At 44.4% G+C, this 27,591-nt stretch overlaps 2 long non-coding RNA genes across 2 annotated transcripts in view; one reads left to right on the top strand and one right to left on the bottom strand.

Moving 5' to 3' along the window:
* The window catches only part of LOC138745276 (uncharacterized), a 342,228-nt gene that overhangs the window by 90,764 nt on the left and 223,873 nt on the right, over positions 1–27,591 (top strand). The window lies entirely within an intron of this gene.
* On the bottom strand, positions 14,751–17,691 carry LOC138745730 (uncharacterized). Its single transcript, XR_011346455.1, has 2 exons — positions 17,604–17,691; positions 14,751–15,074 (listed from the first exon to the last, which is right to left on the bottom strand). It is a non-coding gene; the product is annotated as an uncharacterized lncRNA (long non-coding RNA).

Genomic DNA, 27,591 nt, shown 5'->3' with positions numbered 1-27,591 from the left:
ACCACTAGTGTAATGGGCAGGGACATCCAACCATTTAAATCCTCCTCAATTTCCCCAAGCAAGGGGAGAATAATTCAGCTGGTCTAAATTACTCGTTGTTATCTATTCTAACTCCTAGATATTTGATCCCATTTTGCCTCCACATTTGTTGACTATTTTCTTGACATTGGCTCTAATCCCCCTTCCTAAGTGACATGATTTTGCACATATCCCAAAAGAACTTATACCCAGAGATGTCCCCATAGTCCTCCAGGGTGGTGCACAACTTGGGCAATGAGTGTGTTGGGTCTGTCAGATATATCAGAACAACTTCTGCAAATAAATTGAATTCATGCTCTTCCTGGCCTGTTCTGAAACCTTTAATGCCTGAATCCTGGCAAATGGCCTCAGCTAATCGCTCCATGGCCAGTACAAACTCACTCACTGGGGGAGTGGGGGGGAGTCAGACCTTGATTGGCATGCCTGTTGGCTACCTCTGTCCCTCTCATCTCGACAACTGTGGCTCAGGTTGGGGGAGTCTGTGCTGCCTCCTGCAGTGCACAGCAGCACTGCTGGACCACCGTTATCTCCTTATTTTCCTGGGCCCTCTCCAAATCTTTCCTTTCTATGATCTCACATTGGTTTCTCAGGAGAAACACTGGCAGCCAAAAGGCACCCTCTGATTCCCCTTAGATTTTGGGAACCCCAACTTCTTGAAGTGGGACAACACGTGGTGATCTATTTTCTCAAGATGTGGATCCAGGAGCTTGGACCAGTCTACCAGTTGCCGTGGTCCGCCAGCATGCTTGCCAAGCTCCCCAACCCTGCACTCTCGTCAGTCCACCCGCAGATCTTGTTCTCCCTGCCTGCACTAGATTTCCTGTCCCGATTCCAAAGCATCTCCACTGCAGCTGTTTTCAGTCGGAACTCGAAGGACCCTGCTCACTGCACCAATTATTATGTGTGTGAAACTGATTCGAGGGTTCCCAAGGGTGGCGAATTTGAACACAGTTGTCTTTTATTGACACATGTAGTGAAGTTGCACGAGGCGTAAAAGACACACACAGACACAACCTCGGCGGATTAATCGATACACTTGCAACCACTCATGGATAGAAGACTTGACAATTAACTTTTCACATACGATACCTTGAACAGGTCATTCATTCAGTCATTGATCTTGGATGCCTGTGGGTGGTAGGGGATATGCAGGTGGCCCCAAATACTTGGCATCACCACCCATTGCTGGTCAGACATTACCCGATAGGGTATTCCACATATGGAGCACGCTTAAATGGTGCTTGGTCGGCCCGCTGGCAGGACATCCGAGTATGTGCTGACCATCGTGAGAACATATCACTTTTTATTTTGGCAAGGGAGAGGCCTGATATGGTCAATTTATCAGACTTGGCCAGCTCCCGAACCCCAGCGAATGTGGCCCTTGGTTTTAATTGCTGACAAATAGGGCATTTGGCCATCACAGTTCTTGCAACATCATGAGACCCCCAGATCCTCTGTCCATCATAGTGCCCCCATATGCCCACATTTATGATGCACCAATGCTGTCAAGGCTCCGGGGTCTCTCTGCTTGGGGAAAATAGTGGCAGAGCATATTTGAGCAGCTCAGTCCACAGTGGCATCGCGTCAGCTTCAGCGGTTTTCCTGGAGGTGTGTCCATCCACGTGGTGGACCCTGACTATTCTTTTGTTGTTCCACCTCTCAGAAGATCTGCCAGTGCTGTTGTCCTCAGAGCAGGCAGCCATGGATCTGCTTCCCTGTCTCCTGACACCGACCCATCCACACTGACCTGCTGTTTGGCACAGCCCAGAAATCCTGTTGCACTGATCGGAAAAGAGGCTCCTGGGCCCGCCTGGTTGTCCCTTTTCGGATCAGTGCCACAGCTGCCAGCTTGGACAGTTGGCTCTCCCCTCCACCTCACCCTCTTGTGTCAATACTTTATCTGTGGTGGGCTGGAGTGCTCCAACTTTACACCGTTGTTTTTTGCACATCCACCTGCCGGAGCCGTCAGTAAACCAAGCTTTTTCCTGCTGTCCAGCATTGAGGATGTTGAACAGTTTGCCCCAGGCCATGGTGCCAAGCTCTTCTCGGGGTCATTCAAGTGGGAGGCTGTCACTTTCGGACAGGACATGATCTGTTCTTGCAAGTGGCTCAGCCCTTCGGGCCCAGCCTCTGTGCGGTCTGCCATGTACCACTTCTTCGGTCCGCTGTGAGTGGCATCCGCAGATTTAACCCATCACATGTTGGGGAGGTGTGGCTGGAGTGTGACTGTCTCTGCTGCCATCTGGTTCTCTGTGGTGAGCAGGCAAGCATCTGACACTCAGATGGGGAGTCGCGGGAGGCAGCTTCCAGGAGGGAATTGAACCAGAAGCTGTGTGGGACTCGGCGACCTTGCCTCTTTTGCTCGAGGCTCCACTAGGCCATTGTCTTCATTGCAGAGACAAGTCATTCAAAGGGTCTTCCAGTTTTGAGGGGTTGGGGGGTGCTTGTGGTCAGTGGCAGTGGTGTTCAACAGCGTGTTTTACCATTTAAGAAGCCATTTGTTGTTCAGGTCGTCAATGAAGCGGAGAGTTTTTTTTCTGGGCAACATTGTACAGTAGATGGAGGGACAGGGTGAGATGGGGAATATGTTGGCACCAGTAACCCAAAAGACCCACAAAACTTTGTGCCTCAACTTGTTGGTGGGCACCGCAATGAGGATTTTGCTTTGAGCAACCATTGATATTTCTCTGCTGCCTGGATGCTCAGGAAAAAGACTGTTGGACTAGGACCCTAGACCTTTTCCAGGTGGTGCCTCCCTGGTGCCAGTATCTGGGGTGTTGCTGCTGGTGTCCAAGACATCTTAAAGTGGTCCAGAGGTTGCGGTACATGGAAATACCAATGACATAGGGAGGAAGAGGGAAGAGTTCCTGAAAAGTGGGTCCAGGGCGTTTGGTGAGAGCTGAAAAGAAATAGCATGAGGGGAGTCATGTTGGGATGACTGTCTGGGCCATGCGACAGTGAGAGCAGGAACAGAATGAGGTGGAGGATGAAGGCGTGGCCTGAAGGTGTGGGTAAAGAGCTCCTTGAGGGCATCCTATATGCCTTGCTCGGGAGGCTGATGTCAGAAGTCGATGAGCCTTGCTGCCATGTCCTGATGAGCAAGAACATCATGGAAGAGTAATGGATGTCATCAGCGGTGATCTCTTGGAGGTGGAACTGGTCCTTGGCCTGTTTGAACCCCACGTGTGGCTGCGACATCCAGAACATTGACAGCTTCAACCAAACCATCTGAAGAGCTGCCTGGACCGTGATCTTCACGTCCAACTGAAGGGCTGGGTCCTGCTGAGGTCACCACTGTAGCAGACACTTCTGTTGAGGAGAGAAGTGGGAGAGGGTAGGATATTGGGGATGGGGATGGGGGGTGGTTTCTTTATTCTTTCTTTTATAGATGCCACACATTAGATGAGCATTATTATTAATTGTGTGAATTTGTTGTGGTTTTAAGTTTATAAATATTTTTTTAAAATGATCGGCAGGACCACGAGTGGCAGATAGGATCATGGGGACTCTCTCCCCCCAACTCATCCACCCCAAATATCAATGGGATAAATCGGGTTCATTGTCAATGTCGTCGAGGATCCCTTCCACGTGCCCACAGCATTTGGCAGCTCTTCTCATCAGGAAAGAGGTCGAGGAATATCGGAGCCAGTAGCACCAGGCCCAGAAACAGATTCTTCCTGCGAGCAGTGAGAATGGAGAATGATGGATGACCGGCTCAGTCAAAGACTCCATGACTCTGCTATTGATTCAACAGAATTTATTTCTTTTTTGGGAGGGACTGCACGTGTATCATTTGTCTCTCTGTGCGTAGGTCCCGTTGTGTGTTTGCAGAGGTTTCCACCATGAATACAGTTTCCTCGGGTTAAATTTGAACGGGTACAGAGGAGCTTTCCTGGATAGGAGAATGTATCTCATGAAACAAAGGTGACTGAGTTCGGGCTTTTCTCTTTTTCACACCAAAATTAACTTTATTCTAAAATTATTGACCAAGAGGACAACTGTTCCATGTCTTTTCTCATCCTCGTGTTGCATGCCTATATTCCCTTCACTGCACACGTTCTCTGTTTAACATCATTCCACCACTTTGACACCTTGTGGTTACTCCCTGCACTCTGTGGTTGAAGGGGTTCCCCTTAGTCTCCACCCCTCAAGACCCGGAGGATTAGAGTCCTTCCCCACAGCGCCCTCGTGTTGGCTGCGCCAAGCCTCAGTGCATCTCTCAGCAACCTGGAATAGGCCGGTGGGCAGCGTTCCCTCACCCACATCTCCATGTGCTAAATGACCAGCAGGTTAACGTCGAACAGTTGTGCCCTTCGGACCTCGATGTTGCGCTAACCTATCAATTCCAAGCAAAATAAAAACTTGACCCTTCCTCCTTCATAACCCTCCATTCTTGCAATGGAGGGAGTACAGAGGCAATTCACTAGCGTGATACCTGGAATGGCAGGAATGACTTATGAGGAAAGATTGCGCAAATTGGGATTGTACTCGCTGGAGTTTAGAAGATTGAGAGGGGATCTCATAGAGACATATAAAATTCTGGCAGTACTGGACAGAATGGATGCAGATGGGATGTTTCCAAGGATGGGAAAATCCAGACCCGGGGCCATGGTTTGAGGATACTAGGCAAACCATTTAGGACCGAGATGAGGAGAAATTTCTTTACCCAGAGAGTGGTGAATCTGTAGAATTCATTGCCACAGAGGGCAGTAGAGGCAGGTTCATTAAATATATTTAAGAGGGAATTAGATATATTTCTTCAGTATTAGGGTATTAAAGGTTATGGAGAGAAGGTGGGGACGGGGTACTGAACTTTAAGATCAGCCATGATCTTGTTGAATGGCGGAGCAGGCTCAAAGTGTCGAATGACCTACTCCTGCTCCTATCTTCTATGTTTCCTTCATTCATGTGTCCAAGAAGCCCTTAAATGCCGCTAATATTTCAGCCTTCATCACCACTCCTGGCAAGGCATTCCTGGCACCCACAACTCTGTGTAAAAACAAGTACCCCTGATATTGCCCCTAAACCTTCCTCCCTTTGCTTTGGGCTTCTTGTGTTTGCTTCTCTTATCTGGGTTTCAGGCAGACCAAAGGGCATCTTTCACTGAGATTCTGGTCTTCCAGCAGTTCTGGATGTCTGTCTCTGGATGCTCTGCTCAGGGGACCACCCCACAGTATCTCATCAAGTCCTAGTCTCTGTGTCAGCAGGAATTCCATGCTGACCACTGCCTGATGGCCCTGTGGTCAATAGTGTTTGTCTATGCAACCATTCCCATGAAGGTGATGGGGCAAAGTCCTGCTGACTGGGACATTGTGTGGCATCAGGGCCAGACCAATCTTTCACAACACCTGAGCCAGGTAGAACCTCAGTACATAGCGGCTTTTGGTGCCCTTGCACTTTGTTTCCAAGCACAGCCATACACAATAGCCATGCTGGTTAGGGTTATTCCCCCATTGATTGACGACGTACATGGTCCTCCAGACTCTATCCATTTTGGACCCCCACATGAATAGGAAATGTGTTTTGGGAATTGACAGGGTGGAGGTGTGGGGATGGGCCACACCTGCCTCACTTGCAGCAGTACCAAGAGCTCCTTGCACCTGATGACCGGGTTCTACCGGATTGACAGAGTTGGGCATCTCTGTGGTTCTCCCTGTCTCCTGGAACTGGGGGTCTCCTTACAGCTCCCCATCTCCTTGAGTTGGTACTTTGTTCTCCACCATCACCACAAGACAACCAAGACCCCTGGATGGAGGGCAGAGGCGCAGAGAGATCAGTGAGAATACGGGTAGTTTCAACAGGGTGGGGTCCATTCTGATGCCTGATAACAGGAGGAAACCAATGGGGAAGGAGGATGCAGGGCATTCGATAGCAGGTGGGGCAGGGTGTAGACATGGCAGCTGACTGGAATTGTCAGGGGGATACTGAGACCTGGGAGTGTTCTGACGAGAGAGTGCTGAGGGAGAGGTAACATGAGTGGAACCTCAAGGCAAGGGACCCCTGAATTTTTTGCAGGGATGTGCTCTGTAAATAGACTCCCAGATATCGAGCAAAGAGCATCTTTGTCCCCCTGCCATCAGGAAGGAGATATGGAGGAATAAAAGCAGAGAAGCCAGGGAGGGAAATAGCTTCTTCCCACAGGCCGTGAGATTGACAAGGCAACATGAGCTTGATGGGAGCTAAGAATGAAAAGGTGGTGAGGAATATGAACTGATTACAACAGCACAGCCAGCAGGAGAGTGGGGCCGAAGGGCCTGTTTCTGTGTTGTCTATCTGGACCAGCCTTTTCAGTTCAAACTTTAAAAGACCAAACAATTTTTAAATTTAATATCAACGGTATAGAATGAATCAAGAGACAAGATGTCTGTCCAGCGGCAAGCGTCGAAGGGACTTCCTGAAACGGAGGCTCTGAAACGACAGGGAGTTTCTGGCCCGAATGAGGTCCGGCTTCCTCTGGAAGGAGGAGAGGAGGCAGGGATAATGTGGGGGAAGGGGTGCCTTCCTACATTCACCTCCCATTTCCTCTACACCGTACCCCTCCTCATTTCCCTGCCCATTCCCCTCCCTCATCACCTCCACATTTCCTGTGCCCCGCTCGCCGCCCACGCTCCCCTCCCCAACCTAACCCTAACCCCAAACAAACCCTAACCTTAACGTTAACACTACCGATACCTTTAAACACTACACCACATCCCCAGCCCTAACTCTTATTTCCACCCTGTCCTCTAACCCTATACCTACGCTGTCCCCTAAACCCAACCCTAATCTTACCCACCTTTCCCTAACCCCAACTCACACCCCACCTCTACCTCCTACTCCTACCCCCTTCCCCTAAACTTAACACAAGCCCACTTCCCCGAACTCTAAACCTAACCCTAAACCTCGACCTAACCCGAGCCCACATCTCCTAACCCTAAACCTAACTGTACCTCTACCCGTCCCTGACCCTTATCTTAAATCTACCCACCTTCCCCAACACTAAGCTAAACCCTACCCCTATCCTCTATACCTACCCCCTTCCCCTAACGCTACCCCATTTCTGCACCCCCTACCACTACCCCATTACCTACCCCTACCCTCTCACTACCCCCCTTTCTCCTACCCCCTTCCCCTATCCTTCCTTTCCCTAAGTTAGGGGTAGGAAGGGAAGGGGAGGGGAAGGGGAGGAGGGGAAGGGTAGGAGGCAAAGGGGAGGGGGAAAGGAGAGGGGAAGGGGAGGTGAAGGGAGGAGGGCTAATTTTAGGGCATAGGTGTGAGGGTAGGTGAAGGGGAAGGTGAGTGGGAGGGGGTTGGAATGGAGGAGAGGTAGGGGAGAAATGGGAGGGGAAGTGGGTGAAGGGATATGGAAGAGGTGGTGAATGGAGTTGGCAGGGCCAGAGGGAGAAGGGGAGGGGTTCAGGCCATCATGATGTTGTCCGTCCTCTGTTCAGCTGGGATGCAATGTTCTTCTGGACTCTTGTCTTGTCTCTGAGATCGCTCCTTCTTCTGGGAAGAGAAATACGAGTGAGAGAGATGCCGTCTCCGAGGCCTGATCACGATGACTTTGGAGGGCCCCAACTCTTCCCCCATCACCCCCCTCCCTACCCCTGCACACTAGGGCCTTTCCCTTCCTCTGCTTTACCTGAGGAAGTGTGTTATGGAGGAAACCACAATCTATATCTGCAGAGCTCAGAGTACCGTGTCTCCATCAGGCAACTCCCTGGTTCACCACGACATGGCAGCAAGATGCTGGACAAATCATGGATGGATCAGTCGAGTCCCTTCAGCTGACCCATCTGAACCTACCCCACAACAATATTACTCTTCCCTCCCTCTCACCAGTACCTTCTATTTTTCTTTTATTCCTGTCCCTATATTAAAATCTTTTTCATGCCTTTTTTGGATGAGCCTCCAGTACTATCCCTGGCAATGTATTCCAGCCACCCACTACATTCTGTGTGAATAAAATATGCCCCTCACATCTTGTCTAAAGTTCCCTCATCTCACCTTATTTAGACGTCCACTGGTATTCTTGCCCCAGGAATGCACACAATATTCCAAGTGTGGTCTGACGAGAATTTTGTACATCTGCAACGTTACCTCTCAGTTCTTGAACTCAATCCCCTGACTCCTGAAGGCCAGCACACAATACACCATCTTAAACTCCCTCTCAATTTGCACAGCAACCTTGAGCGATTTATGGCGCAGGATCTAAATATATCTCAGTCCTGCACACTGTTCATAATCCTGCCATTAACCTAGTGCTCTGCCCTCACGTTCTTGTAATCCGCATTCAATAATGATATTGGTCTATATGAAGCTAATTTTAATGGGTCTCCAACCTTCTTTGGAATAACTTTTATTCGTGCCCTTGAAAATGACTCTGGAAATTAACCTGTACCAGTTGCTTGTTTAAGTACATCTGTATTTACAGGATTCAACTCCATCTGTCACTTCTCTGCAAACTGGATGACCTATGACAACCTTCTACACTGTCTACCCACCCTTCCACTCCCATCATCATGCATAAAAATCAGAAAGAGCAGGGGTCCCAGAGCAGATCCATTTGGAGCGCGACTAGTTATTGTTCCATCCACTACTACCCTCTGTTTACTGCAGACAAGCCAATTCTGAATCCACACAGCCAAGGCTCCATGGATCCCATGCCTCCCGACGTTCTGAATGAGGCCACCTTGGGGACCTTGTCAAGCACCTTACTAAAATCCACATGCAGCACATACAGACCTTGACCTTCATCGATTTCCTTTGACACCTCCTCGAAATACTCAATTTGACTCGTGATGCAGGACCTGCTCCTCACAAAACTATCCATGAGTTTCCCCAGCATGTTTGTGCATTGCCCTCGGCCCCAGCATCTGCAGACTTCCTGGCCAGTCCCTCCCTTACCCCTTCCCAGAGCTTCCGCATCCATTACAACATTAAGCATTGCTGCCCAGTACTGCCCAGTACAGACCTTTATAAACGTTCTCCACAACCAACTAACCCTTACCCGTACCACACCCATAACTATGGGTGGATTCAATATCCAATTAACTTCTTTGTGAAGTAATGCATCAGGAATTTGATGTTGATTCCCATTTTGAATAACTTTTCATAATTCTCGCTCAGCTCCTTTAAAGTTAGATCCATTATCAGAACATAATTCTTTTACTTGACCATGTCTAGGAATAAAACGCCAAAGAACATTAATAAAAGAGTCTGTATCAAGCAATGACGCTGCTTCAATATGAATTGCTCTCATAGTCAAACAAGTGAAAATAACTCCATATCGTTTTTCAACACTTCGTCCTCACTTTACTTGCAAAGGACCAAAATAATCAACTTCCACGGATGTAAATGGGAATTCATCAGGTGAAACTCTGTCCTGTGGTAAATCTGCCATTTGTTGTTGTCCAGGTTTTCATTCTCTCTGTTAATCACAAAGAGATGACACCTCATGATTTCATTATTAATATATTTAAGCACTGATGTTCTATCAGTCCAAAACACAGGATCTGCTAACTCCATCTGTAATTCTCTTCTTAACATAGCGTCCATTTTGCTCGCCATAGTAGCAGCAGTCAATTCCATTCAAGGTCTGGTGACTGACTTTAATGGAGCCACTCTGGCTTTTCCCATTACAAATCCACCATCTACTCGCACTTGGTTATTTCACAGGACTCAGTAACTGACAGGATCAAAACCACCTTCACTTACATCAGAAAAATGGTGTAACTTAGCAAATGTGGCCACTCCAAAGTCTGTTGACGTCAAAACTTCCAAGTATTTGAAGACGCTCAATCTAATTTTTCCAATCTTGTGCAATGGATTCTCGATTAGTTTCATCCCATCCAAATGTTCTTCTGCACAAAACTGGTATTTGGCCGGGCTGAACATTAGGCTGAATTCGGCCAGTCGGGAGAAGAGGGTGTGCAGGTGAGACTTGTGTTGTGTCCAGTCTCTGCTGGCAACAAGAATGTCATCCAGATAAATGAACACGAATTTCAAATCTCTGCGCACTGTATCCATGAGGTGCTGGAAGGTCTGGGCGGTGTTCTTGAGCCTGAAAGGCATGCATAAAATTCGAACAAACCGAAGGGGGTGATGATGGCCGTTTTGGGGATGTCCTCGGGGTGCAATGGGATTTGATGATACACGCACACCAGATTGACCTTGGAGAATACTCTCATATCATGCAGATTGGCCATAAAGTCCTGAATGTGAGGGATGGGGTAACGGTCAGATACTGTCATGTTATTAAGCCGTCAATAATCTCCGCAGGGGTGCCAGCCATCGGAGGCTTTTGGGACCAGGTGGAGCGGTGAGCCCCAGGGCTGTCAGAGCGACGAATGATCCCCAGTTCCTGCAGATGCGAGAACTCCTCTTTCGTTATCTGAAGCTTATCTGGCGGGTTTGACAGTAATGTACGATAAATTGTATCAGACACTGTGACCCCAGGTTCACAGTTGGGAGAATAATTAACGGTGATGTACAGTCGACGACTTTGGCAGATACTGTGACACTGTGTTCACAGTACTGAGAAGGTTTAACAGAGAAGTATGGTAGAATAAGGCAGAATCTGTGACTCCAGGTTTACAGTAGTAAGAAGGTTTTAAAATGATGTACAATAAACTGAGGCAGATACTATGAAATCTGGTTCAGTGTGGGGAGGAGGTTAATGGTGATGTAGAGGAGACTACGTAGATACATTGATACTGGGCTCAGAGTGGGGAAAAAAAGCTTTATTGGTGTTGTTTGGGAAACTGAGGCAGTTACTGTGACACCGGGTTCATAGTGGGGAAAATGTTTAACAGACCTGTACGATAACCTTTGGCAAATAAAGTGACACCAGCTTCATATTGGGGAGAATTTTTAATGATGATGTACACTAAACTGTGGCAGATACAGTAACACCAGGCTCACATTGAGGAGAAGGTTTACTGGTGATGTACAGTAGAGTGGCAGGCTCTGTAAAACCGAGTTCACAGTAGTGAGAAGGTATAATAGTGATGTATAATAAACTGTGGCAGATACAGTAAAACCGGTCTCCCAATGGGGAGAAGGTTTAATGGTGATGTGTGGTAAACTTAGGCTGATACTTTAACACCAAGTTAACAGGGGGAGAAGGTTTAACGTTGATGAACGGTAGATTGAGGCAGAAACTGAGAGTCAGCATTCACAGTAATGTGAAGGTTTAACAGTGATTTACTATAAACTGTGTCAGATACTGTGACAAGATGGTGCAGAGGGTAGACGTGTGGTTCCACCCTTCCCCAGTTAGACTATTAAATGCTCCATTTTAAAAGTTGTAAAAGTGATTAAAAATACTGTTTATAGACTTTGGAATTGTGGAGGATCAAAATAGCTACAAATGTGAAAAAATCGAAAACTCAGTTCCAGAAGAAATTACCTTTCAAAAGTGTTGAAGAATTATGGCCGAGTTCAACTTGAAGCAACGGAGTTGTCGACTGGCGTCTCCAAGCCTCAGAGGACTCCTGCCCGGCGAAGTATTTCGTCAGCACCACTTGCGCTATCGCAAGATGGCACAAGCTCAGCGATGAGTTCAGCGGTTTTGACTTGTGCATTCATGAGCATAGGCGAGAGGGCGGGCCAGCTGAGCGAGGACAGGCCCGTGAGCCTGCAGCATTGCCTGGTGGTCAGGGGAGGTACAGTGTAGCATCAGAGGACGCACCTGCGCAGTCGGTGGCCCTACCGGGCATGCACAGTGTGTCGAGGGTCCACAAACCTTTGGAGAAGGTGTGGGCTGTGGAGGAGTCTGAGCGACGGTGAACTGACGAGGTCGGCACACTGTTGTCGGGTGTCCAGACCCGCAGCAGCACCGGAAGAGGATCTATTGCCATGGAGGAAGAGGATGCTCAACTTCATTAGAATTTGAAGAACTGGGGACTGCGGCAAAAGAAGGTCGGCCTCAAAGGGAGATGATGGATCCTGGACTGGATTCTGTGTTTCCAATTCTGGAAGGGATTGCTCAGCTCATGGAAGATATGGCAAATATATCAATGCAGATGACTCATCAGATGACTCAAGGATTTTCAGAAATGAAAACTAAAATGAACACTGTGTGTGAAGAAATAACTTTTATGAAGCAAGATATTAATGTCGTTAAGAGTGATATTACGAGATGGACACGATCAGTGGATACTGCGCAAGATCATTTTAAAAAGATTGAGGAGGCTTTCTTGAATGCAAGAGTCAAGTGGAGCGTAATAGAGAAAAAATGGCAAAAGTGGAAGATCCTTTTGTAGATTGGGGGATTCAGAAGAAGGAATTATTGAAGAAGTTTGACTCATTAGAAAACCAAAGTCGTAGAAATAATGTTAAGATAGTAGGTCTTCTGGAAGATATGCAAGGTTTGGATCCGGTGAAGGTTTTGAAGAAATGGATCCCAGAAGTGTAGGGCAGGTAATTCATTCCAGATGGACTGGAATTAGATCGAGCGAACAGAGCATTAAGGAAGAAACCATTTCCGGGCTAATTACCACGAGTAGTTTTGATTCGCTGTTTTAAATATCAAGACAGAGAGATGATCCTCCGATTGGTGGTGCAGAAAACACGGCAAAATCAGGCTCCACTGATGGTTCAAAATAATAGGGTTTTTATAATGCAGATCTGAGTCAAGAAATTATCAGAAGAGACCGAGAATTTAATTCAGCCTAAGAAGTATTGTGGCGAAAGGGATATAAATTTGCTTTACGTTATGCAGCAGTATTGAAAGCTTTTTATGGGAATTTTCAATCTCAGTTTTTTGAGAATGACCAAGATGCTTTAATATTTGCTAATTCATTGCCAGATGGACGAGGAAATGGGCGATCGTCACCATTGTCACCGAAGAGAAGAGTCAATGGGAATGGAAATGGGAAGATTGGAAAATATGGAAAGAATGGGAAAAAAGTTGAATTGATGCAAAGTCTTCTCGATATTGAAGATCCGGAACAATCAGTGGGACTGGAATCAATGGGTTGAATGTGTTTGTTTCAGTACTTTGTGAAAGTCTGACTGGGGTTGGGTGACACTGAGTCCTTTAGTCACCTGCCACTTGTGGACTTTACCACACCCAGATTTTTAGGGGGCTACTACTTTTGAGTAGCTTGTTTTGGGATTGATTTTTATCTTTTTTTTGGAATTTTTAAAATAGGTGGGGATTCTGTGACACCAGGTTCACAGAGGGAGAAGTTTTAACAGTGATGTACGGTATGTTGAGGCAGATAATTTGATACCAGGAATAAAGTGGAGATCAGGTTTAACTGTGATGTACTGTAGACTGAGGCAGATACAGTGACACCAGGTTCACAGTGGGGAGGAGGTATAATGGTGATATACGGGAGACTGAGGCAGAATCTGTGCCACCAGGTTCACAGTTGGAGAATGATCAACAATGATGTACGGTAGACTGAGACAGTTACTGACACTGGGTTCACAGCAGTGAGAAAGTTGAAAAGTAATGTCCGATAAACTGTGTCAGATACTGTGACACCAGGTTCACATGGGGTGAAGGTTTAACGGTGATATACGGTATGTTGAGGTAGATAATGTGACACCAGGTGCACAGTGTGGATAAGGTTCAACGATGATGTCCGGTAGACTGAGACAGTTACTGTGACGCTGGGTTCACAGCAGTGAAAAGATTTAACAGTAACCTACGATAAACTGTGTCAGATACAGTGACACCAGGTTCACAGTGGGGACAAGGTTTAAAAGTAATGTACGATAAACTGTGTCAGATACAGTGACACCCATTCACAGATGTGTGAAGGTTTAACGATGATGTATGGTAGACTGATAAGAGATACTGAGACAATGGGTTCACAACATTAACAAGGTTTAACAATCATGTACGATAAACTGTGTGAGATACTGCGACACGAAGTTCAGAGTGGGGAGATGTTTTAACGGTAAAGTACAGTAGACTTTGGCATATACTATGACACTGAGTTCAGGGCAGTAAGAAGGCTTAATGGTGATGTGCGTTAAACTGAGGCAGATACCTTAACACCAGGTTCACAGGAGGAAAACGTTTAATGTTTATGAATGGTAGATGAGGCAGAAAATGTGAGATGGATTCCACAGTAGTAAGAAGGTTTAACAGTGATTTACTATAAACTGTGTCAGATACTGTGACATCATCTTCACATTGGGGATAATGTTTAACAGTGATGTACGGTAAATTGAGATGGATACTGTGACACGGGGTGCATAGTGGGGAAGAGGTTTATCAGTGATGTACGATAGACTGAGATCAATACTGTGACACCAAGTTCACAGTAGTGAGAAGGTTTAACGGTGATGTACGGTCGACTGAGTCAGATACTGTGACACCAGGTTCACGTTGGGGAGAAGGTTTAATGGTGATATACTGTAAATTGAGATATATACTGTGACACCAGGTTCACAGTGGGGAGAATGTTTAACGGTGATGGACGGTAGACTGAGGCAGATACTATTACACCCGGTTCACAGGGGGGAGAAGGTTTAATGGTGAAATACTGTAAATTGAGATATATTCTGTGACACCAGGTTCACAGTGGGGAGAAGGTTTAACGGTGATGTATGATAGACTGAGGCAGAAACTTTGAGACAGGATTCACATTCGTGAGAAGGTTTAACATGGATGTACGATTAACAATGTCAGATACTTTGACATCAGGTTCATATTGGGGAGAAGGTTTTACGGTGATGTACAGTAGAGGGAGGCAGATACTGTGACACCAGGCTCATTGAATTGTTCATTTATCTTATTTACAACATCTAATTTATGTGCTCCATTTTTTTGTGGCAACTTCCAAACATTCCATAAACTTCTATTCTCATCAGATTTTGTTCATTTAAATAGGTCACCACTAAAAGACCAAATCGTTTGGTCTCTTAAGTACACTGCACAAAATTAAATTCTTGACCTGGGTTTGGTTCAACGGCACTTCAGTCTGCTTCATTATTTTTTCAGACCCTCGTTTTGTGCTTTCTGCTTTGCCCAGCTTATTCGCCAAATGGGCATCCAACTCTGTCTTCTCAGCCTGACCCAACGTCTCCTCTGTAAACTTAAGCAAACCAAGGAGACCAAAGTTAAAATTTTCACATTGGCATTTTCAAACACAAAAATGACGCTGTGACTTGCAGTTTCACATCAAAATCCCACTTGCTAAACTTGCAAGCAACTGAATCGCATCCAACAGCTGGAAAAATGCAAGAGAACTGCTTGGTTAATGCAAAAATTCCACCCAGTCACGTCATTAAAGGCCTCCAAGTTAACAACAGATAGCAACCTGAAAGTTAAATACAAAGATCTGTATCAGGAATATTAACGGGCTTTTAAAAAAAATCTTTTCCACTATTGAAAGAAAACTCCTCAGGGAACACCAGGCTCTTGTTGAACAATTTATGTTGTATTCCTCAAAATGGTTTGAATCTTGATTTCAAGCAGAGTCATTTGGTGAGATTGTTGGTCCAGAACAAACCCTGCCCACACATTCCCTTAAGTACCTGCAAAATCGTGGCTCAGCTCTGCTCCATGCTAAATTTATCAAGCTTTTCTGAAGAGATAACAGACTTCAGATGCTGGTACATTGAGTCACAAAAACACTAATGCTTCCCTGAAAAACACACCTCTATCTGAAAACCAACAAGAACCTTCCCGAGTGGTAAATATCAACAAGACATAATATCATGTAACTGTTGTGTTTGTGTTGTTGGAGAATTGCCTTTCCATTCAATCAGAATTAGAGTTTTGGGTGCCGTATTTGAGAAAAGATGTGCTGGTGTTGGAGAAGGTCAGAGATGATTTACTGGAATGATATCAGGAATGAAAGGGTTAGTGTATGAGGAACAATTGCCAATTTTTCGACTGTACTAGTTGGAGTACAGAAGGATAAGGGGGACCTCAGAGGCATTTCAATGGCTGAAAGGCTTGGACAGAGTACATATGGCAAAGATGTTTCCCATGGTAGGGGATTCTAGGACAGGAGAGCATAATTTCAGGATAAAAGGGTGTCAATTTAAAACAAATGTGAAAAAATTGATTTTGTCAATGGGTCGTGAAACCCACGTGAGGTCATTGGGTGTATTTAAGGCAGAGCTTAACAGGTATTTGATACTTCAAGGAATTAAGGGTAATGGGGAGAGAGCTGGACAGTGGGGATGAGTGGAAGAATGGTGGAACAGACTCGACAGGCCAACTTCTGCTCATATATAACATAACATAACAATTACAGCACGGAAACAGACCATTAGGCCCTTCTCGTCCGCACCGAACCAAACACCCCTTTCTAGTCCCACCTCCCTGCACAATGCCCATAACCCTCCATCTTCTTCTCATCCATATACCTGTCCAACCTTTTCTTAAATAATACAATTGACTCCGCCGCCACTATTTCTCCCGGAAGATCATTCCACACGGCTACCACTCTCTGAGTAAAGAAGTTCCCCCTCATGTTACCTCTAAACCTCTGCCCCTTAATTCTTAACTCATGTCCTCTTGTTTTAATCTTTCCTCCTCTTAATGGAAATAGTCTATCCACATGCACTCTGTCTATCCCTTTCATAATCTTAAATACTTCTATCAAATCCCCTCTCAACCTTCTACGCTTCAAAGAATAAAGACCTAATCTGTCCAATCTCTCCCTATACTCTAGATGCTTAAACCCAGGTAACATTCTGGTAAACCTTCTCTGCACTCTCTCCACTCTGTTTATATCCTTCCTATAATTAGGCGACCAGAACTGCACACAGAACTCCAAATTAGGCCGCACCAACGTCTTATACAATCTCAACATCACCTCCCAACTCCTATATTCCATGCAATGATTGATAAAGGCCAGCATACTAAAAGCCTTCTTCACCACCCTATTCACGTGAGTTTCTACCTTCAGGGAACGATGTACCGTTACTCCTAAATCTTTCTGCTCTTCTGTATTCCTCAATGCTCTCCCATTTACCACGTATGTCCTATTCTGATTCTTCTTACCAAAATGAAGCACCTCACACTTATCAGCATTAAATTCCATCTGCCATTTTTCAGCCCACTTTTCTAAGCAGCCCAAATCCCTCTGCAATCCTTGAAAACCTTCTTCATTATCCACTATTCCACCTATCTTAGTATCGTCTGCATATTTACTAATCCAATTCACCACCCCATCATCTAGATCATTAATGTATATAACGAACAACAATGGGCCCAATACAGATCCTTGAGGCACACCACTGGTCACCGGCCTCCAACCTGACAGACAATTATCCACTACCACTCTCTGGCCTCTCCCTTTCAGCCAATGTTCAATCCATTTGACTATCTTAAAATTTATACCTAAAGACTACACCTTCCTAACTAACCTTCCATGTGGTACCTTATCGAAGGCCTTACTGAAGTCCATATAGACAACATCCACTGCGCTACCCTCATCCACATTCCTCGTCACCTCTTCAAAAAATTCAATCAGATTGGTCAAACATGACCTTCCTCCCACAAATCCATGTTGAGTGCTCCTGATCAGACCCTGTCTATCCAGATGTTTATAAGTACTATCTCTAAGAATTTTCTCCATTAATTTACCTACCACAGACGTCAAACTTACAGGCTGATAGTTGCCAGGCTTCCTCCTTGAACCCCTTTTAAATTACGGAACCACATGCGCAATGCGCCAATCCTCCGGCACTATCCCCATATCTTGTGATCTATATCCTGCTGGAGACCAAGACAACCCTCCTCTTGTATTCCATTCTTAGAAAACATTCTGCATCGTGGTTTTATGTCACATGAACCCATTTCCGATTGAATCCCATGTTACAAATAACCCAATACAAATTCTGCATTGAGAGGACTGCAGCTTCCTCTTTTTAAAAATTGTTATAGAGCAGCTCAAATGAGATTTCTTGCTTCTTTATTTGAAAGGGATAAAATAGAATCAAATAAAATAGGAGAGGGAAAAGCAGAAGAATTATGTACAAGTGGGAATCAAAATTAATGGTTGGTGATAAAGATACACAATTGTTGAAACATTTGATTAATATATGGAATAAAATAAATGATAAAATTGGTGTAAGTGGATGTACATCACCCAGAATGGCTTTGATTCAAAATCCTCGTCTCTTTTTCAAAGGATCATCAATTTCTGGATAGCGGGTTTCGTAAGGGATTTATAAATGTTGAAGATTGTTATGAAAGGGGTCAATTAATGTCATTTGACCAACTGAGAAATAAATATCGTACAACTCATCGCAATCTTTTTTGCTATTTCCAACTAAGAGCATATTTGAAGGATAAGTTAGCACCAACCATGTTGTACTGAAATAGAAATTCCTTATAAGAGGAATTGTTAAAAAATTATTTGATGATGTCCACTTTATTACAAGTAGGAACTTTTAAGTGAGGAGTTCATAAGTTGAGACAAAGGTGGGAAATGGATCTGAATATTGTAATTGATTGGCAAATATGGGAGATCCATATAAGGAACTCAATGAAAGATATAAATTAGTTCAGTATCATTGTTTTGACATCAGTCATGTAGCAGATGTCAGCAAGGATTTTATCTGAAAGCTGCACCTGGAGTCAGGTGACTCAGGCTATTGGATTTGAAAACCTCCTCAGGAAGCTGATTTGGCAATAGAAACATAGAAGATAGGAGAAGGAGTAGGTCATTCGACCCTTCGAGCCTGCTCCACCATTCAACGAGATCATGGCTGATCTTAAAGTTCAGTACCCCGTCCCCGCCTTCTCTCCGTAACCTTTAATACCCTTATACTGAAGAAATAGATCTAATTCCCTCTTAAATACATTTAATGAACCTGTCTCTACTGCCCTCTGTGGCAATGAATTCCACAGATTCACCACCCTCTGGGTCAAGAAATTCCTCCTCATCTCGGTCCTAAATGGTTTGCCTATTATCCTCAAACCATGGCCCCGGGTTCTGGATTTTCCCACCATTGGAAACATCCCATCTGCATCCATTCTGTCCGGTCCTGCCAGAATTTTATATGTCTCTATGAGATCCCCTCTCAATCTTCTAAACTCCAGCGAGTACAATCCCAATTTCTGCAATCTTTCCTCATAAGTCATTCCTGCCATTCCAGGTATCAGCCTGGTGAATCGCCTCTGCACTCCCTCCATTGCAAGAACATTCTTCCTTAGATAAGGTGCCCAAAACTGCACACAATGCTCCAGGTGTAGTCTCACCAAGGCCCTGTACAGCTGCAGTAAAGTATCCTTGTTCCTATACTCAAACCCTCTTGATATGAAGGCCAACATACCATTTGCCTTTTTAACCGCCTGCTGTACCTGTATGCTCGCCTTCGGAGAAAGGTGTACAAGTACCCCTGGTCTCTCTGCACTTCCCCATCTCTTAATCTATTGCCATTCAAATAGTAATCTCTCCTCCAGATTGTATTACCAAAGTGGATAACCTCACATTTATCCAGATTGTAATGCATTTGCCATGTATCTGCCCAGTCCCTCAATTTATCCAAATCACACTAGAGCTTCCTGAACCCCTCTTCCATGCACACAACCCCTCCTAGGTTGTGTCATCTGCAAATTTGGAGATATTACATCCAATCCCCTCATCCAGATCATTAATGTAAATTGTGAACAGCTGGGGTCCCAGTACAGATCCCTGTGGCACCCCACTGGTCACCGCCCCCACTGGTCACCGCCTGCCACTTAGAAAATGAGCCATTTATCCCAACTCTCTGTCTTCTACCTGCCAGCCAGTTCTCAATCCACATTAATACTTTTCCCCCAATCCCATGAGCCTTGATTTTGGAAGCCAGTCAATTATGCGGGACCTTATCGAAGGCCTTTTTGAAGTCCAGGGACACCACATCCACTGGCTCTCCCCCATCTATTTTACCTGTCACCATCTCAAAGAATTCCAATAGATTTGTCAAGCACGATTTTCCTTTTGTAAATCCATGTTGATTCTGTCCGATCCCTTCTCTGCTAGTCATATGCTCCACTATTACATCCTTAATAATGGATTCCATCATTTTGCCCACTACAGATGTAAGGCTCACCGGCCTATAATTCCCCGCTTTTTCTCTACCCCTCTTTTTAAATAGTGGGGTAACATTAGCTACCCTCCAATCCATGGCTACTGATCCTGAGTCTATCGAGTTCTGGAAAATAATTCTTAAAGCATCTGCTATCTGAATGTCCACTTCCTTAAGAACCCTAAGATGTAGATTATCAGGCCCTTGGGATTTATCTGCCTTCAATCCCATCAATTTCCCCAAGACCATGTCCTTAGAGATACTGATTTCTTTCAGTTCCTCCCTTGCATTAGTCTCTATGTTTCCCAACATCCTTGGGAGGTTATTTGTATTCTCTCTTGTGAAAACAGAACGAAAGTAAGAATTTAATTGGTCTGCCATTTCCTTATTCCCCATTATATATTCCCCTGATTCTGACTGCAAGGAACCTACTCTGGATTTCACCAATCTTTTCCTCTTGACATATTTATAAAAGCTTTTGCAGGTTTTTATATTTGCCGCAAGCTTACTTTGGTAATTTATTTTTGCTCTCTTGATCACGTGATCCAGGGGAGTTGTAATAATTCACTTCAATGCAGCATTTTGGATCTATTGACCAGAGTTCCACACTACAGCAGTGAGGAAGGAATTCACAACTAGTTTTTCTTCTATAGTTACTTCTTACACCAGTGAAATTGAATAGAATAAAATCAGAATTATCAGATGAATGTTTGAGGTGTGGTGAAGATGTCGCAACTTTCTTGCATTCATCTTATCTTTGTCCAAATGTGAGATCATTTTGTGGAGAATTACAATATTTATGGAACAAGTTTTAGGAGATGTTTTTCCACAGAAACTGACCTTATTTTTATTGAGAAATATTGAAGGAACAAGGCCCAAATTAAATCTATTAATATATCAATTGAAATTTGTTAAATTAACGTTAGCGGTGATGAGGACATGTATTGAACTTACTTGGAAATCACATATATTTTTAGGGATGCCCAGATGACATGCAAAAATTCAAAGTTGTATTCCTTTGGAAAAAATTACATTTCACTTGAGAAATATATACTCTATGCTTTTGCAAATTTGGCACCTGAATATTCAAATATCAGGCTTCAATTTGTAATAATGCCCTTTCCATCCCTCTAGACATGTGAGATTCTCCTCTTAGTTACATTTTTTTTATTTAGATTTGTTAGATTTCTTCGCCACCGTGAACTCTGGGGTAGCGGACGACTAGTGCAGGGCACCAGAAAACAGAAAGACCACACCCCACCAACATCTCAGAAGCAGACAATTCAATCTACAGGTCAGTGACCAAGGAAGCAGACCAGTGAGGGGTTCTGCAGCTGAAAGACCCACATAGGTGGCAGGCTGTTGGTGACTTGAGGAGAGGAACCCACGCAGGCTGTGGGCTTCTGGACAAAGCAGTCAACGAACTCACACCAGGCTGTGGAATGCTAGAGACTGGGTCAAAACTGGCTAAAATGGTGTCAGGTATCAGACCTGGGATACGAGTGAGTGCTAAATGGTTCCTAATTATGTCAGAGGTTCAAAACTGGAGCTCACATTGCCAATGACTTGGATAGTCTGTGAGCACTGAAAGAGAATCCACAGACCCTCAGTGACTTGGCCCAGGGCTAGGGATGGTGGGGGTGGGGGAGCACTCAGTCTTTCTCTGACTGCAAGAGGCATTTCAGGCAATTTCTGCCAGAGGTGAGTCTGTTTGTCTTACAGCAGGAAAAAAGCAATTTTGTGTGATATGACACTTTTTAATTACATGACAGTAAATTGTCTCCTGAAATAGAGAGAGAGGTTCAAGTTTCAAACTATTACAAACTCCACTCACCAGATTATACCTCTTCCCACTTTTTTTTTGTAAGGACATCATTGATTTTATCACAACTCCTCTGCTGCATCTGTCCTGTGACAGATTATATATTTTACATTGTATATAGAGATTTTTTTGAAAGAGATGGATTGTAGGAGTCGTTTAGGTCACAAACAAACACATACACTGTACAAAACAGCTCTTATTTAAATTGCAAGAGCTTTGCTGAGAGTGAGTCATGCAGGCGCCAAGAGCCTTTGCAAAGACAAAACAAGGAGACTGCTTTGCTATAATTTCAAAATTAGGTGCAAATGGATTATTGTTTTTAAAGCAACAGATGAATGGACTCAGAAGTTTGGGTCAGGTGCAGTCATCTGGCTGGTTGCAGTTTGCTGTTCTAAGAAGGTCATGTGGTTTTGCAAGCAGAGAGGAGAGGCCAAATAGGCTTTTCTTCTAAAAGAGAGAGAGAGAGATGGCAAGCTGACATCTTGTTGAAACCCCATTTTGAAGACGGGTTGTGAGTTCTCAGTTCAGCCTGTTGAAAAACCTTGTTGTCCATACAAGAGGAAATGGCTGGCTAGAAATGGTGTTTCACCTGAAATAAAGGAAACAAAAGGAACTCAATGGTGACCTGCAGAAGAGGTTATCATTTGGAAAACCCTGATGGGTCAAGTTTCTTTGGCAAGACACCAAAGTGGCTGATCAAAGGGAATCAGTTTATGTGTGTACAATTAGCAAGAAATCCCTCTCTGAAACCAACAAGAAACTTCCTGGAGGGTAAACATTTACTTTTAAGCACCAGAGCTTATCATTCATATTCAAATTCATAAATGTTGAATTCTATGCACAGTATCAGAATTGATAGACACCGGTGAACTTGGAGTTGTGTCAAAGAACTTTATGCACATTAAATACACATGCTCTTCGAATTAGAAGGGGGTAATGGAAGGCTGTTAGGTTAATACTGATGTTAAAGTTTGATCCTGTTTTTTTTAAAGAAAATTAAAATCAATGTTTGTTTAAGTATGAATGGTGTTATTGTTTAAAATCTGCCTCTGATCGAAAGTATTCTTAGACTGAATAGACATCTGGGCCAAATGGCTATTTAAGGACAATCTGTACATGATTGTACATCCTAAAGTACAATGACTACTTCTATCCACTAAAGATTGTTAAGGAGCAAGAATAGACAATACAATCACATAAAATTCCCATCCATACAGCACACGTATTAATACACAAAACAATCACACCTCCTTATCAGTCAGGAAGGCCCTACACTTCCCAAAGAGGCTGAGGAGGTCAAGGCCAACGACTCTCATCCTGAGATTTTACAGAGGCGCAGTTGAGTCTCGACCATTGGATGGTCTAGTTGCTGTATAGCATCAGACAGCAATGATGCAGAGTAGTGAGGATCACTGGGGTCTCCCTTTTTCTGTAGATGACATTTTCTGGGAGTGTTATTCAAATTGGGCTCAAGGAATAGTACAAAGACCATTTTGATCTAGTGAACAGCATCTTTAACCACGTCCATCATCAAAATCAGGACTTACATGCTGGGGAATAGCTTCTTCCCACAGGCTGTGAGATGGATGAAAAGTATCCTGTAAGTGTGATCATCCTCCCAAATATTTATATATGTAGCGTCTACTTCGATAGAGCTACTAAAGCAACATACACACACACACACACACACACACACACACACACACACACACACCTGGTTAGTCAACACAAAAGTGCTTTATTCAGTCTTTACAGGCTTCTTCTATTTACAGCATGTCCCGGGCTCCATGGGCCAAGGTGGGACATCATTTATGAGTTTGCTGCAGATCCACAGGACCACAGGTTTAAATTAAGTCCTGTGAGTGTCCCGTACCTTCCGGCAGGGGAAATCACAGATCAACGTGCCATTCCTCGGCACGCAGGACCACGTGCATGCGATCAATTAAATGGATGAATTCCCAGCTGTCTGCCTTATGATTTCATGTGCCGGCCAAAGAACCTTGCCCTCTCGGCCCGCTACAGAGCTGATGCACAACCCCCCCCCCCACCCCCAGAACCCTTGCCAGAAAGTAAAACACCAGCTGCATGCACCTTAGGTGGACACCCTCATCGTCTGGGCACTGAATGGGTAAAGTGGGATCCACATGAGCAGGCTTTTGTCTGTCCCAACTAAACAGTTGCGAATGTCCCCCAATGTCCAAAGTATACTCAAACCCATCCTTCTTCACCACGCGGAAAACACCCTCATACGGTCATTGTAACAGCACTCCTGTGTCCTGTCTGCGCACAAAATCAAAATCAGTGTCCAGGAGTGGTGGGGTACATTCTGTTAAGGGGATCCAAGCCAATGGGTAGGAAAAGCTTTGCTGATCACGATACCATGTCGAAGCTGTGGAAGGAAGTTCAGATCAGAGTTGGTTGTGAAATGAATGTCCCATGAAACTGTAAGGACCGTACCATAAACCATCTCTGCAGACAATGCAGATGTATCTTACTTTGGAGCTGTGTGCACTCCCAAAAGAATGCATGGCAACTCATCAACCTAATTGGGACCAGTGAGTCGTGCCTTAAAAGTGGACTTCAGTTACCGGTGGGAACGAGGGTGAATTGTGTTCCGCGGACTGAATTAATGTGGGAAAACCAAATCTAGCCATCCAGTTGACGATGAATGCTCTGGCCCTTGTCTCAGTGTCACTGGATGGCAACGGGACGGCATCTGGGCAGCACGTGAAATGTTCTACTACTGTTAGAATATATCTCATGTTTTGAGATTCTGGCAATGGTCCAAGCAGGTTTACATGCACGTATTCCAACTGTCTGCATACCGTGAGGAAATGTTGAAGAGGTGCCTTAGTGTGGCACTGAGTTTTGGCAGTCTGGCAGGAGGAACATGTGCAAACCCATTGCACGACGCCTTTTCTCAGTCCATGCTATACATATTTATTTGACATGAGCTTAACAGATGTTCTGATCGATGGATGATATAAGCTGTGTATCTGGTCAATAAGGTGTTTCCTCCAAGATGCAGGAAACATTGGTCTAATGTAGCCCAAATACATGTCACAAAGTAAGGTTGGCCACCCAGTTGTGCTGGCCCCTGCTGTATGTCCAGGTTAGTAATGGCTGTACTGTATGCCTGAACATCAGCGTCCATTGCTTGGACACTGGCTAATTCAGGAATATCAATGTCACCTTGAATGTGAAATATAGTCAGTCTGGAGAGAATATTCATGACGAGATTGTTTTTACCAGATGTTATCCAAGTAGATGTAAGGGAACTCTAAATCTTTGCCCTAAGTGCTTATAACCTGCTGGCAGGTTTGAACAGCATTCTTCAACTCAAGTGGCATCCTAAGACATTCAAAAAGCCAAGAAGGGGTAATAATCACCGTTTTAGGAATGTCTTCCTTATGGATGGGATCTGATGGTATCTCATGACAAGATCAACCTTGGAGAAAGCACAGAAATTGTGCAGATGGGAGGCAAAATCTTGCATATGAGGGACGTTAAGACAGTGGGTCTTATCCTGAGATATGTTACGTGGCTTACAACATCTCGAGTACAGACAAAGATTAAAGAGACAGCGACTTTATTCATTGGAATGTAGATGGATGAAGGGGGTTATGGTAGAGGTATTCAAAATTATGAAAGGAATAGATAGACTAGACGTGAGTAGACTCTTTCTCCTGAGGGCAGCGGTGGTTGGAACAAGAGGGCATGAGTTCAAGGTAAGGGTGCAAAACTTTTGGTGAAATGTTAGAGGATGCTTCTTCACTCAGAGAGTGGTGGCAGAATGGAATGATTTTCCAGAAGAGGTCATTGCGGCAGGGTCCTTTCTGTCATTTAAGAGAATGTTGGATGTGTACATGGATATGAGGGGGTTGGAGGGATATGGCCAGAGTATTGGAGGGGAAAACTAGTGGAGTTGTTCATGTGAACTGGCACAGACTAGAAGGGCCAATATGACCTGTTTCCATGCTGTAAACGGTCATATGGTTATATGTGCTGGGCTCCACAGGACAAGGTGGGACCTCATTAAGAGTTTGCTGCCGGCAGGTTTGAATTAAGCCCCGTGATTATCCCATGCTTTCCGGCAGGAGACTCCAAATTTCAAAAAGATGAATTAACTATTTCCATGAACCCTCCACTTTTACGTCTATTTTTCTAAATCCACCCCATAATCTAGACATCTTTACTTAACCCAACCCACATTTCTTCTCCCATTCAAAGCTCTCAGTAATACACCAAGGCAGTAAAATAAAAACTCAATGCTGGAAATACTCAGCGGGTCATCTACTGGAAAAATAATCGGAGTTGAAACCTTCAGGTCGATAACCTTTCACTGGGATTCAGAAAGATGATCAAATAAACCTGATTCTCTTTGCTGAGAAAAAGAAGAGCGGAAATAACAAATTGAAAATGTGGGATGAAATGCCCGAGCAGCAGAAATGGCAGTGGTGCTGGATGAGTGGAGTCGACTCGCTGATCTGCACATCTGTCTGGATGGAGGGGTAAAGGATGAACAAGACAAACATGATGCCGTCACTGTGAGGTTCAATACGACAGCTGCAGAGAATCTGAAATGAAGGAATGGTGAAAATACTTGTTTTTGGATCAATGTGACAAAATTTGACCTGACAAAAGAAAACAACATTGCTTTGCTCTTCCAGAACTCTCTCGATCAAGGGGCACAATAAAATAGTCCAGAAGTCAACATTAAGAAATTGAACAAAGAAGTTATACAAATCTGCAGCAAGAGATAAAACACAGTTACATAATTCCATGAAAGTGGTGTCACAGGACGAAAGGGTTCTAAAGACAGCTTTTTTTCATCTTGGTCTTCATTAATTAACATATTGAAAATAGGAGTTGGGAAGTTATGGTGAGGTTGGATAAGATGTTGGTGAGGCCAAATATGGAGTATTGTGTGCAATTCTGGGCACGTAGCTACAGGAAGGGTATTGGTAAGATTGAAAGAGTGCAGAGAAGATTTATTCGGACGCTGCCAGGTCTTCCTGAGTTGAGCTCCAGGGAAAGGTTGAACAGGATTGGACTTTATTCCTTGGAGTGTTGAAAAATGAGTAAGAGATTGCTTAAAGTGGCATATGAATGGGAAAAAAGGCTAAGAAAGACTGCAGTGGACCCAATTGTGAAGGAAACATTTTGCTCGAGAAAAATTGTCTTTGGCCCATTTCCTCTGGAGTTATGAAACCACTCACAGAACAAGTCAATGACGTACGATTAAAATAGAGGTTTTCAAACTTTTTCTTTCCAATCACATTCCACCTTAAGTAATCCCTTACTAACAGAGCACTTCTGGCACAGGGACTAAGTGGAATATGATCCGGCGGTTGGGGGTGGGGTTGTGGAGGAGGAATTTGAAAATCACTGCTCCAGATGTAAAGATTACTCCATCTCAGTTTTAAGCAGACATCCTTTTATTCTGAGGTTGTGCCAACTGGTCCTAAACTCTCCCAGTACTGGCAAAATCCTCTCTATTTTGTGAGTTGGTACAGATTAGTTCAGATTTTGAGAAAAGATGGATGGACAGAACTTTGCAACAACATAATGACAGTCAGTACAAAAGAAGCCACAGCGAGCTTGCATGGGAGCCAGGAAGGGAAAGTAGCCACTTCATTGAAATGGAAGCAAGAGAATGGGCTCAGGAGCCAGAACCCAAGTGAGAGAAATTCTGGTTCATGAGCAAGTCACTAAAACCCAATGATGCTTTCCAAAGTGCATTCCGATTTGGGAAT

This window comes from Narcine bancroftii, chromosome 11 (genome assembly GCF_036971445.1).
Source record: "Narcine bancroftii isolate sNarBan1 chromosome 11, sNarBan1.hap1, whole genome shotgun sequence".
In the NCBI taxonomy this organism is placed as follows: Eukaryota; Metazoa; Chordata; class Chondrichthyes; order Torpediniformes; family Narcinidae; genus Narcine; species Narcine bancroftii.
This window is presented reverse-complemented; position numbering and strand designations above follow the sequence as displayed.